At 32.2% G+C, this 16,401-nt stretch overlaps 1 protein-coding gene across 2 annotated transcripts in view; it reads left to right on the forward strand.

Annotated features, from left to right (window-relative positions):
- The first annotated feature begins 8,792 nt into the window (after window positions 1-8,792).
- LOC136986926 (zinc finger FYVE domain-containing protein 1-like) overlaps window positions 8,793-16,401 on the forward strand; it is a 70,466-nt gene continuing 62,857 nt past the window's right edge. The window contains exon 1 of one of the 2 annotated variants that reach the window (XM_067284568.1): window positions 8,793-8,961. The gene's annotated coding sequence lies outside the window, so the exon portion shown is untranslated. The remainder of the gene's footprint in view (window positions 8,962-16,401) is intronic. The other variant, XM_067284569.1, reaches the window with a different exon arrangement.

The raw sequence follows: 16,401 nt of genomic DNA on the forward strand, positions 1-16,401 counted from the left end.
ACCAGGAAAACAAAATATAAGAAATTGAAGGACATTTTCTTGTCTATTATGACGCAGAGAAAGTTATATTTTCTTTTTTCTTCCCATAAGCGTGAATTTACCTCTAAACCTTTCTGACCCAGAGTAGCCCTCTGCACTTTTTGTCTACTTTTCCCTATTTATACTGTCATTTATACAACCTTTTTTTAGGTAGGGGATGACAAATACAGTATATAAATAATATAAGCTTACATAAAATATAAAAATATTTAACTGTATGCCAGTGAATAAGTCGACTTTTCACTCCTGAAGTACCATGAATGTAGGTACCATAAAAACTAGATCAAGGACGAGGGCAAAGAAAATAAACAGCTTTCCCCGGCGTAACTACCTTAATTCCTTTACGAAAACTCTAACGAAGCGAAAAATCGTTAAACGAATAAGTAAATCTTATTAATTTCAATGGAAAAAATATCCAACCAATTTTCAAAGATAAAAACGAATGAAAGTAAATAAATACAGGTTTTTTTTCTATTCTTTTCTACAATCAATATTAATGATATACAAAATCCATATTATGAAGGGCTTTTTAAACTCAAACCTCTACCAAACTGTCAGAATATTTTGTTGTTAATTTTGGTGGGAAAAGTCGGTGCAACGCGTTGGCCACCTGTCAAGAAAGTAATTCTCTCTGAGAGTTGTACAAGAGCTGAGAATAGACATGAGTCAGCCTGAGCTGGAGGGGGTCTATCTATGTCAGATAACAGGTATGGAAGGAGACATGTGCTACTCCCTTGGGAGTTGAGACATGGATCTAATCTTTTATATTTTAAAAACAATTTTGTACTATATTATAAATAATTTTGTTGTTTTATTTATTACTGTAATCCATGTGTCAACTTCCGTATGTCTCTTTCCATTCCCTTCATTTAATAGGCGCTGACTTGTGTGTCCTCTTACGTTGAGTGGATTATATCAGGTAACCAAAAAAGTTCTGTCGTTTTTTGTGAAACTACAAAGTTTAAAGAATGTTACACGCAATACACAGTAGATGACACTAAAATTCCAGCAATATGTTAATCAAGATTTAATGCTGACTCATCTTATATAAAGAGAAGCGGAAAGGTTATCTCTTAATATTATAAAAATTGACCGGAAGATGAGTACTCCAAACTCTACAATTCGTGCTTGTATGTTGTATGAGTTTAAACTTGGAACAAATGCTGTGCAAACGGCTCAAAAAATATGCCAGGCTTTCGGACAAGGTTCTGTCAGCACTCTCACCACCCAAAGTTGGTTTAGAAAATTTTCTTCCGGCGATGAGTCGCTTAAAGATGCGCCACGAGAAGAGCGGCCGTATGTCATTAATGATGATGAATTATAGGCTGCAATCGAAGAAGATTCTGCTCAAACTTGTCAGATGTTAGCACGAAGGTTCTCCATAAATGATGAAACTGTCCGTTTACATTTGCATAGTATCGGAAAAGTTTACAAGCTCAGCAAATGGAGCCTCATCAATTGACACCTGCCAATATTGTGCGTATGATGGACTGCAAATGGAATTGTTCACTATGAACTTATACCATCTGACCAGACTATTAGTGCTAACGTCTACAGTGACCAACTCCGTCGAGCTCACTAATCACTTTTGAAAAAACAGCCATCTTTAGTGAACCGTAAAGGCATTCTTTTCCTCCACGATAATGCTATAGGCCTCATGTCGCGCATGTGACCTCTGACACAATTCAGACCCTTGGATGGAAACTTCTTTTGCACCCTCCTTAGTCCCCTGACATTAGCCCTTCTGACTATCACCTATTTTTAAGCCTAGATAATCATCTGTGAAATCGACAGTTCAGAAATAGAGAGGTTATGGAAATGGAGTTAGAGAAGTTTTTCAAGTCTAAAGATCGTGACTTTTATAAAAATGGAATTTATAAGCTTGTTTCCCGTTGGGAAAAGGTTATAGAATGTGAGGGTGGTTATTTTCATGAATAAATCGTGTTATTTCCTATACATTTTTATGTTTGTTTTCTTTCAACAAAAAACGACAGAACTTTTTTGGTTACCCGATAGTTATTCTAGACTGGTGAAGATAATCAGAAAACTAGGACAAATTCGTTGATCAAGTACAAACCCGCAGGTACGTGTCCAGGGCGAGGTGCCTATGGTGCTCATAGTTGCTAACCATCAGCGTTTTGTACGTGTGTTCAGTCAGTGGACAGGCCGCTTTTCTCTTTTGTCAGCGTTTTTAAACAATTTGATATTATCACATAAGTACTTTATTTAACGAGCCTAATACCAATATATATGATAAAGACATTGCATGTACATTATTACGCGAATCACAAAGAGATTCGTTCAATTGGAAAAGAACCAAGATTGGTATTTTTATATATGTATATTGGTATAGATATCAGTGGCGTGCCGTCATTGGAAGCGATGGAAGCGCTGCTTCCACCTTCCAATGACCTTCCCTTGTATTTTATAAAATATAAATTTTCGTATTTTAACGTACTTTGCATTAATTAAAATTAACATTTTATTATTACTGCATTCTATACTACATGTGGAAAAAACGATAAGATTGCTATTGTATATTCGAATAATTTAGTGGCAGAAGGAATGTCGAAACCGGGTCAGTTTCCAATCAGCCAGATTATATAGGCATTAGCACATGCGGTTTACAGTGCACCAACCTCACCCGGTTTAGCTGGTGGATGCTTCCTTCACACATAAAGCTTCTAATTTTATATCCCGGACCGGTTGTGGGCTGTTAGCCGCCTGCTTGCTAGATATTCGGCCGCCCTCGCCCGATTATGTGAATCACGAGCAGACTAAATCAACGGCGGGCAACCCCCGGCCCGCGGGCCAGCTATGGCTCGCGAAAAGTTTCTATCCGGCCCGCGAGATCTTTAATAGATTATTAAATTGGAAAAATAACTAACTAATTAATAGTTATTTTTCCAATTCTTTGTAATTTTCGAAAACGATAAGAGAAATAAATGTAGTAATTAACTTTTTATTTATTTATTTCATATTTGCAGACTTAAAAAATTACAAGTCACAAGAAGGCGTCAATTAACTACTACGGCCCGCGGAAAAAACGTAAAATTTATTCTGGCCCGTGTTATAAAAAAGGTTGCCCACCCTAGACTAGATTTATAACTTAACCCAACCGATAGAAATTTACTGGCTTGTTTTTATGATAGTTCTGTATAGTTGACAGGAGTTTTAAAAAATCCATTAAAATATTTGATATATTTATTCCGCGTTTATTCCGCTCTCCCATCTTATATTACTTACGGATTTCGATGTTAAACCGGTGATATTACGATTTAGTATGTCCCATCTGTAAGGGGATGCAGAAAAAACGTGTACAGTTCTAGTACAGTGTTAAAAAATTAACTGTTACTTTGGCAGCATCATTTACAACCAAATTTAATGAATTAGACGATACAATGGTACAAAAAAAGCTCTAGAATTTATTTTCCTTAAATTTACGATTTATATATCCATTGTCATAAAAATTTGTCTTTCTAATGTTTTCCCAAGACTACAGATATTCATATTCAGGTACAAAGTAACTGGTTTCGACTTATTTCTACTAAGTAGTTAAATAATTAAAAGATTAGGGAATGGGGACATAAATGAAACCCTGCTGAAAGAGCCAGAATTTTACTTAAACAAAAGCTTAACCGAACCAATTACTAGCTCAGTACAGTGGGGAACTGATTTCCGTGTACACCTGGTATTAAAACGAATTAGTTAGTGTCAGAATATGGATATAACGAAAGGGTAGTGTCGAGCTAAGACAAAGAAAGAACGGACTAAAAGAAGGAATGCACGTTTATAACACAACACACGTTACAACTGAACTAAAGTCCCGACACGAGGTAACAATAACACTTGCCCTTAGCAGAGTTCCCAGAACTCAACCCACTCCCCCATAGCAGTAGGGAGGGCGCGACGATTACAGGTACAAAAGGGGTCGCCTTCATAACTTCCTAAAAGTTAGAAAACAAATGACTATTAAGTTTAACATATTTACATCTATGATGAGAAACGTTTAAAATCTACAACAACCCTGTCGCGTCCTTTGAGATATACTAGTGATGCGACAAAAGAGGCATTTGACATTGACCGGTATCGGCACCCTCGGGATTTGGCAGCCCGCGTGCATGCACGCGCCGCACACCTACCAGGACGTCTCTGATTCCATTCATTAGCCACTCGTAGGGAGCTATTTCACTAATTGGATTGTTTTAAGATTTAAAGTAAAGAGTATTTTGTTATTTTTATGTACGCTTCTTCACAAAGTTATATTTAATTATAAGTTTCTTTAAAAGTATATTCATACAATTGAAGAATTTTTTGTACTAGATATGTATATTCATCACACATTTTGTTTTACCGAGTAAGTTTTTTTTAATAATTTTAATTTTAGCCCTTATATCGTGGCTAGTGATTAAAAAATTTATTTTAAAAAAGTTTAGGCTCAAGACCGTATAATGAAAAAGAAAACATTATTAAAAGAGAAAGACCGATGCCTAAATTAAATATATATATGTCAACAAAAAATTTCGACATTTTGACGATGAAATTTATGACGAATGACGATTCTTTCGTAAAATTGAAGCAATTTGGAAATCAAAATAGAATAGAATTTAACATTGGTAGACAATATAAAATAAATATTGAAAATTATAACGAGATAATTACGATTAATAGATATATCTAAATTAATAGATGTTACGTGTTTTTTCTCAAAGCGAGAATTGGCATTTAGAGGGCATAGGGAATTTATTGAATCTAATAAGAAAGTTCAATATAATTACCTCTGTTATTTATTAAGTACATCAGATAATCTATTAAAAATACATTTAAAGAAGTATACGGTTTTTACTGGCTTATCGAACAAACGAATACGAACGGCCCTGACGCGCAATTAATTGATTGCCCCTGTAAATCGGTTTCTTACAGAAACACAGCTTCCCTATCATCAAATGTCACGGCACGCCACTGATAGATATGAGAATGTTAGCTCGAATATGATCATTTTAAATGGCAGCAATGCGAGACTTCAACATTCTTAATACTTCATATTCATTAATTAATATAAATTCTACTTTTATACTAACATGTAAAGTATCTAGAATCGACCTTAACCGAACAATAACGTTCTGTTGTGTTATAATAGCCAAGTGTACAGTTAACTTTACTTGTACTTTATTGTGGAATGGTCAGGGTTATTATTATCCGACCTCTTTTTTCCCATTCAGTTGAGCGGACCTTTAAAGATTACCTTCTTGCAATTCAGTAACAGTTTTTATTGCACCACTTACTTTATGGCAGACAGATGTGGTTCATGTATACAGAAGCCACTTAATGAGCATTAAAATTACTAATTGTTATTGCTGTACTTTGAACTGTACAGTACAAACCATGAAGTTTCCCGTGTTGGGTGGCCAAAATATTTACCAAATTAAAGGGGCAATCATTATAAAAAGTTTTCGTGTTGTGTTGTTTACTCCAAACACCATAAAGAACCAACAGGCCAATAAAAATCAATTATATTATTTTCATGAGCTAATTAAATTTACTGAATCTACGGATTGACAGAAACAACTCACTCCTAAAATTATCTAACGAAAATCCTCGTTTAAACCAAATTATATCTAGAATTATTACGTAGCACGAGGTACGAAACATGTTATTTCATAACATACAAAGCAGTAACATAAACAGTACGTTTCGCTATATAACACTTCAAAAATAGCTTAATCCCTACATATTTAACAAATGACAGATGATTTAAATACCCTAGCATTTCTGTAAACATCCTCACTCCCTTGCAACGCATGGTAACGATTAACTGCGCCCCTACCCACATTTGCGTTACGTAATGTATGGACAGCCCCTTATAAGCGGAAGAAGCTACTTTTTGACACTTTTCATGTTTTTTTTTTTTAAAATATTAATTACCGGATTATTGAACCAAACGTCGTTATTGCCATTTTAGAAAGATTTAATGTTCCCCTTTCTTAATTGTTAATTTATTAGTTTAAACAATATTGTATAAAATATTTGTCGCAATTATACCCTGTCACTCGGGGTAACTTTACCACAGCCTGTTTTACTGTACAACTTGCATGTGACATACTGGAGTCCCGGATATACGTGTTGCGCGTGTACGTTTTACCCGGTGCCACCATATTTGTGACGTTTCTGTTCCGTTATAATGTCACTCGATACATGACAGAGTAACAAAAGGTGTGTTCTGAAGAACTTTTAACCAAAATCTTTGAATCAAACCACTAAATTGTAATGATTTGTATGCTTTTGTGACAAGCGTCTAGATGCAGAAACACATTAGTGCTCAGACCGACTGTAGTGCCTCTAGCGAAATATATCGATATTTTTGTGGGCCCTTGATATTTGAAGGCATTGGCAGGGCCTTCAAATGTCAAGGGCCCACAAAAATTAAATTATTATCATAAATTCTTAATACTTTTAACAATGAGCACTTATCGTATAGTAAAAAATAATCAATAATAATATAATAATAATGATAATTTATTATATTATTTGTTTTATTATGATCAATTGATTTCTTAATCTAACCACAAATGGGGCCCCATTGATCCCTATAATAAACCCTAGGCCCCGAAAAACCTAGATCCGCCCTTGCCTGCAGGCCACAAAAGACACGATCCTTGCACTGGCATTGCTCAGTCTTCGGGAGGTCTCTAGTCTTTACTTTTAAATAGATTGAAGAGACCCAAGAGAAATTTTAATAGTTTAAAATTACAAAATAAACAATGAATAACTACTATTATTAGCCATTTTCATATCTGTCTTAAGAATTTTCTAAGAGATTTAGCGATTTCTCTTCCATTTCATAGTGCCTGTACAATGAAAATCACCGTACAGGTATTTCATGTAGCCTACAAAGTTTGTACAATTGTACAATACAAAGTTGATACGGTTTACATGTAGTAATTCATCTTTCTCATTATTTAATGTGTGAATTATATATTTTCTTTCATTCACGTCAGCAGAGTTCTCTTGAATTTCATCAATAAATTTTACCGAAATTATAGAACCGTAGACATAATTTCAAATGATGAAAACTAATAGCGTAGTATTTATGAAACCGTGCCGGTGCTTATTCTGCAACTTGAACACAAACTATATGGTGTATTTTCTCGGACACATGGCAAATTTCATGACTAATTTTTCTTCAGTTGAAATTTTACATTTAATTATTAAATTTTACGAAAATAGTTAAGTTACATTCAAAATGCGTTTAGAATACATTCTTATAGTAAAATTAAAATGAATATTCGTTTTAAAAGTAGCCAAACATGTAAATAAACATCTTTATGATAAAAGAGTAATATACAAGGATTAATATCGTTATTCTATGAACTGCAATCAAAGTCACTTTATTGAAAATCACGTCATCGAAGATCAGTTGTCCGCATTAAACATGCACTCAACCGTCAAGATCCTTTCTTTATTCTGATTTTCAGCACCCTTTGCAATCATACAAAATAAAAAAACATTCTGGATTATCGTCACCATCATCATTATCATCGTCATCATCACGATTAGCCTCTTCTGCTTCATCGTCGTCGTAGTCATAATCGTCTTCATCAATGTCATCGTCGTCATCACCCGAAGAAAAAACAGCAAAACAATGAAAATCATCAACATAGCCAATCCCTTCATCATTTTCTTTTTGCAAGACTTATTTTAAGAAATTCTCGTCAATTGGATGATTTCCACCTACAGATGCACAAATTACATAAAGATTTTTATCTTCATCATCTACGGATTTTGTAAATATCTTCAAATTCTTAAATGCTTTATTAGATTTAAATATTCTTAAAATATTTTAAAGATTTCTAACTGTGTTTAATAACGTTCGTTGTTTTTCTGAAACGAAAAACAAGCAATGGACGTGACGATGAAGAGGATTATGACTACGACGATGACTTAGATGAGGTTGATGAAGACGATTATGACTACGACGACGAAGCGGAAGAGGCTAATCGTGATGATGACGATGATAATGATGATGGTGACGATAATCCAGAATGTTTTTTTATTTTGTATGATTGCAAAGGGTGCTGAAAATCAGAATAAAGAAAGGATCTTGACGGTTGAGTGCATGTTTAATGCGGACAACTGATCTTCGATGACGTGATTTTCAATAAAGTGACTTTGATTGCAGTTCATAGAATAACGATATTAATCCTTGTATATTACTCTTTTATCATAAAGATGTTTATTTACATGTTTGGCTACTTTTAAAACGAATATTCATTTTAATTTTACTATAAGAATGTATTCTAAACGCATTTTGAATGTAACTTAACTATTTTCGTAAAATTTAATAATTAAATGTAAAATTTCAACTGAAGAAAAATTAGTGATGAAATTTGCCATGTGTCCGAGAAAATACACCATATAGTTTGTGTTCAAGTTGCAGAAAACTAATATCGCTTAACACGAAATGTCTGTAATAAACGTTTCATATCAGTTGATATTCAAATTATTATCGTATCAGAAAAACTGGATTCGCGTTAAATACGTGTCACGATCTCTCCTTTTTATAATTATTGGAAAAAAAATGGCGGAAAAATAGATCGAAATCAATAATAATAATAATAATTCTTAAAATCGCTTTATTTATTATTTTTTTATATTTATATATTAATAAATAAATAAATAATAATCAAACAAAATTATAATAAAATTTTAGTAATCATTTTTACAACTTCTTTTGTATCGAGATTACGATGATGTCATTCCCAGGTGAGATTGTCAACAGTGATGAGTCACGTGGGTTTTCCCGATTTTAATTAATTAAACAATAAAAGGGAGCTTCGATTTTATAAATATGAAATAGATTTACGTTTATTGCTATTGACCAGTCGATAATGTGTGAAACTTAATTTCTACGAATATTTAGCGGTAGGGTTTTTAAATAAATCTTATCGTTGCTGCTTATTATTATCACTAAATAGCAATATGTAATATATAGAGCTAGGATATTTAAGCATTAAAAACCTTATAAATAGCTATAAAAAGAAAACTTTTATGACTTTTAGTATCTAGATGTTGTCCTAGCTTTAATGATGAATTATTATTTAGTGATTTGTTTACATTAAACTTAGCTTTAATTGTGATAAAGTCCAATAAATTGAATATACTATTAAATTTTAATATTATTAAATATCAATGAAGTAATTATGATGCTCTTTCAATGATTTGAGGGTGTTTTATGTTTTGTTACTTTTTAAAACATGAAATTCAATCTGAAGAATGGTGCTTTTATGCTAATATTATTTTTCTGGTTAATGTTACCTTAGGTAGCCAAGATGGCAGCTCGTCTCTGATTCCAGCAAGGAAACAGTGGGATGCACGTTCTATTTTAACCTAACCTATTCTAATAAATTACCATAATTATTAGCAACCAAATTATTAGAATAGGTTAGGTTAGGTTAGGTTAGAATGTGCGTCCCACTGTTTTCAAGCCGGAATCAGAGACGAGCCGCCATCTTGGCTACCTAAGGTAACATTAACCGTAGACTTATATAATGTTAACGTTTCACTGAAACATTAATGTTATATAAGGCTATAATTATTGTTACTTGTACTCTGTTCGTTATATTTGCTCTCGTGTCATTAATGCATGGGCATATCTGATTGTAGTCTGGAGCTTCATCTTTCTGTTCATTTGTAATATTTTATTTCTGTTCTGTATCTGTATAATGTCCATAAAGAAATCAAGTCGAGGGTTTAAAAGTGCTTAATTATTTGCTCTATTTGTATCGTAAATGAACGAGGCATCCTAAATTTATTTAATATTTCTGATTCTTTTAAGTTATTACACTTAGGATTCAACACATCAAATTCAGTTATAGAATAAAATGGGATTGCAATTTGCAATTTTTTCCTATCTTTTATACGTCAACATTGTGTAAGTTGGACACTTGTTGTGGCTTAAACATTTCAGATAGCCTGATATATCCCATTAGTATGGAATCATAGGATCCAGACTTATGTTGATTTTTGTTTATTCTTTTACAAGTAAATCATGGTACTGAATAAGAAGGGATGAATTTGAGTTATTTTAATGGTGGAGACCCTCGATATCAAGAAGTCGCTAAAGAGTTTAACAGGCTGCATGCAGAATTTTCACCAAGCGCACAGCATTCTGAATACAACCTGTAATCTGTTATATGCTTCAGTGACTTCTTGTTGACTATGGGTCCATCATTAAAATAACTTGAATTCATATTCCTCTTTAATCTTTATACAGTCAAACTTCTATTTATATATATATAATATATATAATGTTAAATTTTCTATTGGCTGTTAATATGCCTGAAACCAAACTTATAATAACGACCAGAAATGACTTTAAGGTGACTGTTTTATCATTTCAATTTTATTGACTCCAATATGCATTTTGGACAAATACATCCATCCCTCTTCATTTGGGTACAATATTATATAATATTTAATTAACTAAAACAGTCACCTTAAAGTCACTTGTGGTCGTTTCCCAAACAGTTAACAATATTCAGTGGACATCTTGAATTCAATGTTAAATATTGCAGCTTTTTATTGCTTATTAGATAAAAATATCAAATGGAAATGATTTGTAAATAGCAACATTAATACTATTGGGTGCAGCAAAATAATGGAGATAAACATTTGTCATCACTGTGACTTTATTAACTATAGCAATGAATTTGTAACAACACTATGTTTTAAAATGAACTTAGTCAAATGATGTTTAATGTAGCCTGCCTTGGCTCTAACACAGAGCCTCTGATATTTGACAAAATTTTTTATGCTAGAATGCAGCTTCTTTATTGATTGTTTTTCCATTCCTCCAGCAAAATTTTTCAGGAATTTTTCTGAATCTTTTTCCAGAGACCACACTACTGTTATGGGCAGCACAGATCCTTGCCTCCAAAATGGACTAAACACTGTAATTCAATAGATTGACATCAGGAAAATAAGGGAGCCATTTCTTGGCACTGATAAAAGCTGAAAAATTATTTATGTCAGGCCTATGTTGCTGTTGCCCTACATGCTGATGCAAAGATTAGCCATTCTGACAGAGTCCTACTGTAATGTCCAATCTCTGTTGTCAAAGTGTTCTTGACTGGGGAAGTACTACATTCAGTATGTCCTGATGTTAAACCTCTTGATTCATTTTGACACCATGTTCTACAACACTAAGGGTATTTTACCATAGCACATATCATATGCTGGCTCATGCCATTAATGAATTGGGCTTTGATGCTGGGTGACAAATGTGAATTGATCACTACTGGACAATTGACACTCCAAATTCTGTCATTTTGGTGATTGTACTCACTGTGTCTGTGAAAATCATCTCATCAGGAAAAAAGGGATGCTTTCTCAACCAAAGAAAGAATGCTGATCAAAATTTCCCAGCTTCTCGGAACTCTTTTCTTTTTTTTATTTTTCTTTGTGAGTTATGCTTTTAGCACTTGTGTGGCTTCAACTGAAGATCTTTGGCAATTTGTCATAAGGGTCTGTCCCTGATATGGAGGTCACAAGCCATTCTTTACAGGGATACTCTTGCATTTTTATGTATTTTGATTCTGAATGATCTTGCAGATTCTGTCAGTTCTTACCGTACATTTTCTGTCTCTTTCTGGATGATTGCCAGTGTGACCAAGTTTCTTAAATCACTTGATCATCTTTGAAACAATCTGCATCAGAGATCCAAGGCTGTGAACAAATTCACATTGATGTCTGCAAGCTTTGTACAAGGCAGTGATTACAGGATGAAAGTTTGTCATTCCTGCTAACAATATGCACAAGTGCAGATGGTACTACTATTGGCTAATGACATAGTACGAGTGTTACTGTATTGTGACATGTGATCAGACATCATCTTAATCTTGGGCTTACAGTCTTTGTTATTCTGGTGTACCCTGTATAACTGTTTATTTCTAAATATTTAATTTAAGAAATAAAAAATTTCTGAGCTAAAGGAAAAAGTTAAACTATTGTTATTTTCCTGTTTGGCATATAGAGCACTTTAAAAAAAGTGTATTAATAAGTCATGGTTACTGGTGGAAATACTCCATTTATTACTGTTATTACATAGTTTTTAAATGTGTTTAATCAGGGATGCACAAACTTTATTTTAATTAAACTTTAATTAAAATAAAGTTTGGTTTGTTTAGTGAATATATTTGTGTATTTTTAACAGATGTATGCAAATATAAATTATTCAACGTATAATAATATTTAATCCATATTTATACATTATAACAATATTTTAATACATACTGTGCATTATAAGTTTGTTATTAATATAAGCGTTTAATGCAATTGCCGAATTATTGGGCTAGCAAATGGCTATAGTAATAATAATAATTTAAGATAATTTGGTACTGAGCCTAATAATTCGGCATTGATTAATCGTTATCTTTAACGGGGCTAGTAGTTGTTTATATTATAAGTTTGTTATTAATATAAGTTTTTAAAACACACTTGATTTAAAGGACTTTTGTCAACAACAGACATCTATCTCCAATTAGTCTGTTAAACCAGAGCTTACTGTAGTTATTGTCTGCTATTGGTTTTCAGTTATTTTAATAAAATTAATATATTTTAATATATTAGTCTATTTTTTATATTAATTTATGAATTTTTACCATATTTTTAACATTATTATTTAAAATTGTTTAAATTTATTATTATTTAATAACTAGCAGATGGGCCCGGCGTTGCTTGGGCAAAATTAACGATAGTGAAGATTAAGATTATTACATTATAGTCAACCTTACCCGTTTTCACAGAATGCAAGAATTGGGTCCCCCTGTTTCCAGACTAATTAGAGAATTTTTAGACGGGTCTAAAAATATGTTCGATTTCCCGCAAAAACTGAAAAAAACTGCATCTGTGTCTTGCCCGTCGCTTTTTCTTAACAATTCCATTGTTACGTAACACTTTTATTGTTGACCATTTCCATTGTTACTGTACTTACACTTCCATTGTTTGATGGAAGTGTTAAGCCTTATTCCTGTCCCTCTCCTCCGTTGGGAGGAATTTTGAAAAATCCCTTCTTAGTGTGCATTCTCGTGACGTACCCTAACTGTGTACCAAATTTCAACCTTTCAACTTCCTAGCCATTTGGGCTCTGCGCTGAATTTTTTATTATTATCAACTTCGTCTCTGTAATTATTAGAAGATTTAATCCTATCGCCTCTCCCTGTGGGAGGAATTTCGAAAAAATCCCTCTTAGTGGCGTTCCGTGATGTACCACTAACTTGTGTACCAGAATTCAACTTTCAACTCCTAACCATTTGCTCTGCGCTATTATTATATTATCAACTCGTCTAATTATATATATAGATAACAAAAAATATTTAAATTATTTATTAATTATTAATTTACATACTTCATATCTTGATTTGATCTGTTATTTTATATACAGATTGTTTCAGAAAAGTTGGAAAAATCCGATTGTGTCTTAAAAGAGTCAAAATGAACAAAAAAGTCCAAATATTTCATAATGAGTCGTGAATTACATGCAAAATTTTGAAAATGTTTATCTTAGTTTCTTACATACAACTCGCATATTACCTGCAAAAACTGCTAGAATGCGTAACCTTTACTTGCTTTCAAATTAACTTTAAAACACAGATAACTCGTGTTATATGCAGGAAATTATGATAATTATGTATTTATTGCATATACAGAATTTTATACGATCATATGAATTTTTGAAAAGTTTTCTTAAATGTTACAAAAAGTATTCAAAATTTTTTCTCTGTTTTCTTTGATACTTATTCCTATTGATTTATTGATTGTTATACCTTTCAAAAATTCCAACAGTATTTTTTATATTAAAGATTTCTTCTTTCTCTTTTCAATGCTATTCTTCATTATTGATTTCGTGTTGATAAATTAATTCCTTTGTATGATTCCAAACATATTGATAAAAGTCAGTTGGATTTAATTTCAGGGAATCTTGGTAGATCAGTGAATTGATTCACTCCATCCAATTTAATGCAGAAGAAAATTTGCTAAAACTTTGTATGTAGATATATAGCTAAAAATAAACTTTGCAGTTCATTTTAACACGTATTTACTGAGATTTTTTTGTTTATCTTGACTTTTTTGTGACTCGGTTCGAATTTTTCCCAACATTTTGGAACATCTTGTGTATTTATTATATCTATATCAATGAATAAAATGTATTATACTTTTTTATGACATTTTAAACATGCACAAAATGAAACCACTGTTACATGAAACAAGATCTTAAAGGAAGGACAATCTATCACTGGACTATATTGTTCTCTTAGTCCCCTTTTGAGTACAAGTTTAACTGATTGTTTTTGTTTAATTGGGCTGCAGTTTTGAAAATTCATATCTATAGATTCCCACTGTCCTCTGTCTTTTGCCTGTCAGTTTGTCTTTCGTTAATCTTGAGAATGGAGTTAGAAGAAATTTGAGACCAGATATGGAAAACTTAGGAGCTAGAGGCCCCAATTAATGATATACCAATCTCCAATCTGGACCAGAAGTCACATTTCAGTTGAAAATTTTCTCCAGAATGGATTTAGTTAGAAGACCAGCATGACTTGATTGTTATCAGGCGATGTATGATGTACAGGGGCAAACCCTACAAAAATCAAGCTTAGGGGCTGGAGACCCAAATTAAAACATACAAATTTCCATCTGGACTAGAAGTTATGTGACTAAATTAAAAGACCATTAAAAATTACAGCTCAGATTGTGATGTGTCATAATAAATAATTGTTTGTTTCACTTTATTGTCTCTGAAATATTATTGGCAGACAGTGTTCCAATATTTCGTTTTCTTATTGTAAAATACTATTGTCTTTATCATTCGCTAGAGTAATAGAAAGAGAAAGACACTACTATTAATCAGAGTCAGACAATCAAATAAAACTTAGGGATTCAATTAGGGTGGAATTGTGCAACGGTTGATAATAATTCTAACATTGAGTTTAAAACTTTATTTATTGTCTATTTAATGTTTTAATCCAAATTCAACTTCCACATTTAATATTTGTAGCTTTATTCCTGCCTAATTAATATGGTTGTTGGTTGGTTGTTTATTAATGTTTTATAATTTACCTTTGACAAATATATATAGCAAACTACTATGTTATAAATGCCCTTCACTGTTCAGTGTCTGTACAATGTCCTCCTTTTTTGTAAAAGAAGGTTGGCAACTGTAATTAAAACTGAAAAATTAGCAAATATTACAAAAATATTAAATCTGTTCAGCTGAATTTTAATAGTTACATATTATAGGTTAAGTTACTTATTCATAATATGTATTTATTAAAATTCTAAGTAGTTAATTTGCTAGGAATATCTTAATGTTTGTGATTCATTGAAAAATCCAAAAACATGATTTTTTATATGTTCATAAGAAAAAAGTTATATGCTTAGCTTGCTTTTTGTTTATTAACTAGAAAGAATGTAAAATGGCCGCATATCTAACATAACATTATACAAGGATTGTATAAACAATCATCACCACTAAACCCGATATAACCAGTAATTCTAAATTATTTAAATTATTTTATTAAAAATTATAATTATTAAATTTATCAAGAGATGGCACCTAATGCTTAACTCTAGTTCCAAATTGTCTCACAATTTATTAATGTTATAGCCGTTTCTAGCCCGATAATATTCGGCATTGGTTGGTGTGTAGCTTTATATAAGGATTGTCCCAAATAAAAAGTGGACATGGATGTTGGCACTCCTATTTCCTTTAGCCACTAAACACTGAACTATCATGCATTGGACGCCAGTTAACATAACATTAATCTGCCAATTATTGGAAATAAAATATATCCCCAATAATACTTAATGCAGCCTGTGCTTTGCCTATGCTGAGCTTACCCACCTGTAAGGTGGTCCACCAATTGCTACTTTGCATGATGAAATATGACATGTCTACTTTTCATTTGGACAACCCTTATATATACAGCTGTAATCTAGTATCTGAATTCTTGCTATATAATCAATGGTGTTATTTAGTATCCTTCACAATTTATGAATCAATCCCAATATCAAATTTGTTCAAAAGTGCACATGTGAAAAATTTGAAAATTACATTTTTAAAAGTGGGAATTAGGGAGCAACTCCATTTTAGGATCTGTTTCCATTTGTTTCAGTAGTATTGTGTATGTTATATCACATATTTTCAGTTTAGTGATTTTTATTGCGAAACTTCATTGCAGTTTTACAAACTTAACTTTAATAGCTTACTACAGTAACTTAGGTTCACTACTATATTTTCACTCTTGTTCTATTTTTATATAATAATATTTTAATATAAAATATACATTACCTTTTACACATTAAATC

This window comes from Centruroides vittatus, unplaced genomic scaffold, assembly GCF_030686945.1.
Source record: "Centruroides vittatus isolate TY-2023 unplaced genomic scaffold, ASM3068694v2 scaffold_1323, whole genome shotgun sequence".
In the NCBI taxonomy this organism is placed as follows: domain Eukaryota; kingdom Metazoa; phylum Arthropoda; class Arachnida; order Scorpiones; family Buthidae; genus Centruroides; species Centruroides vittatus.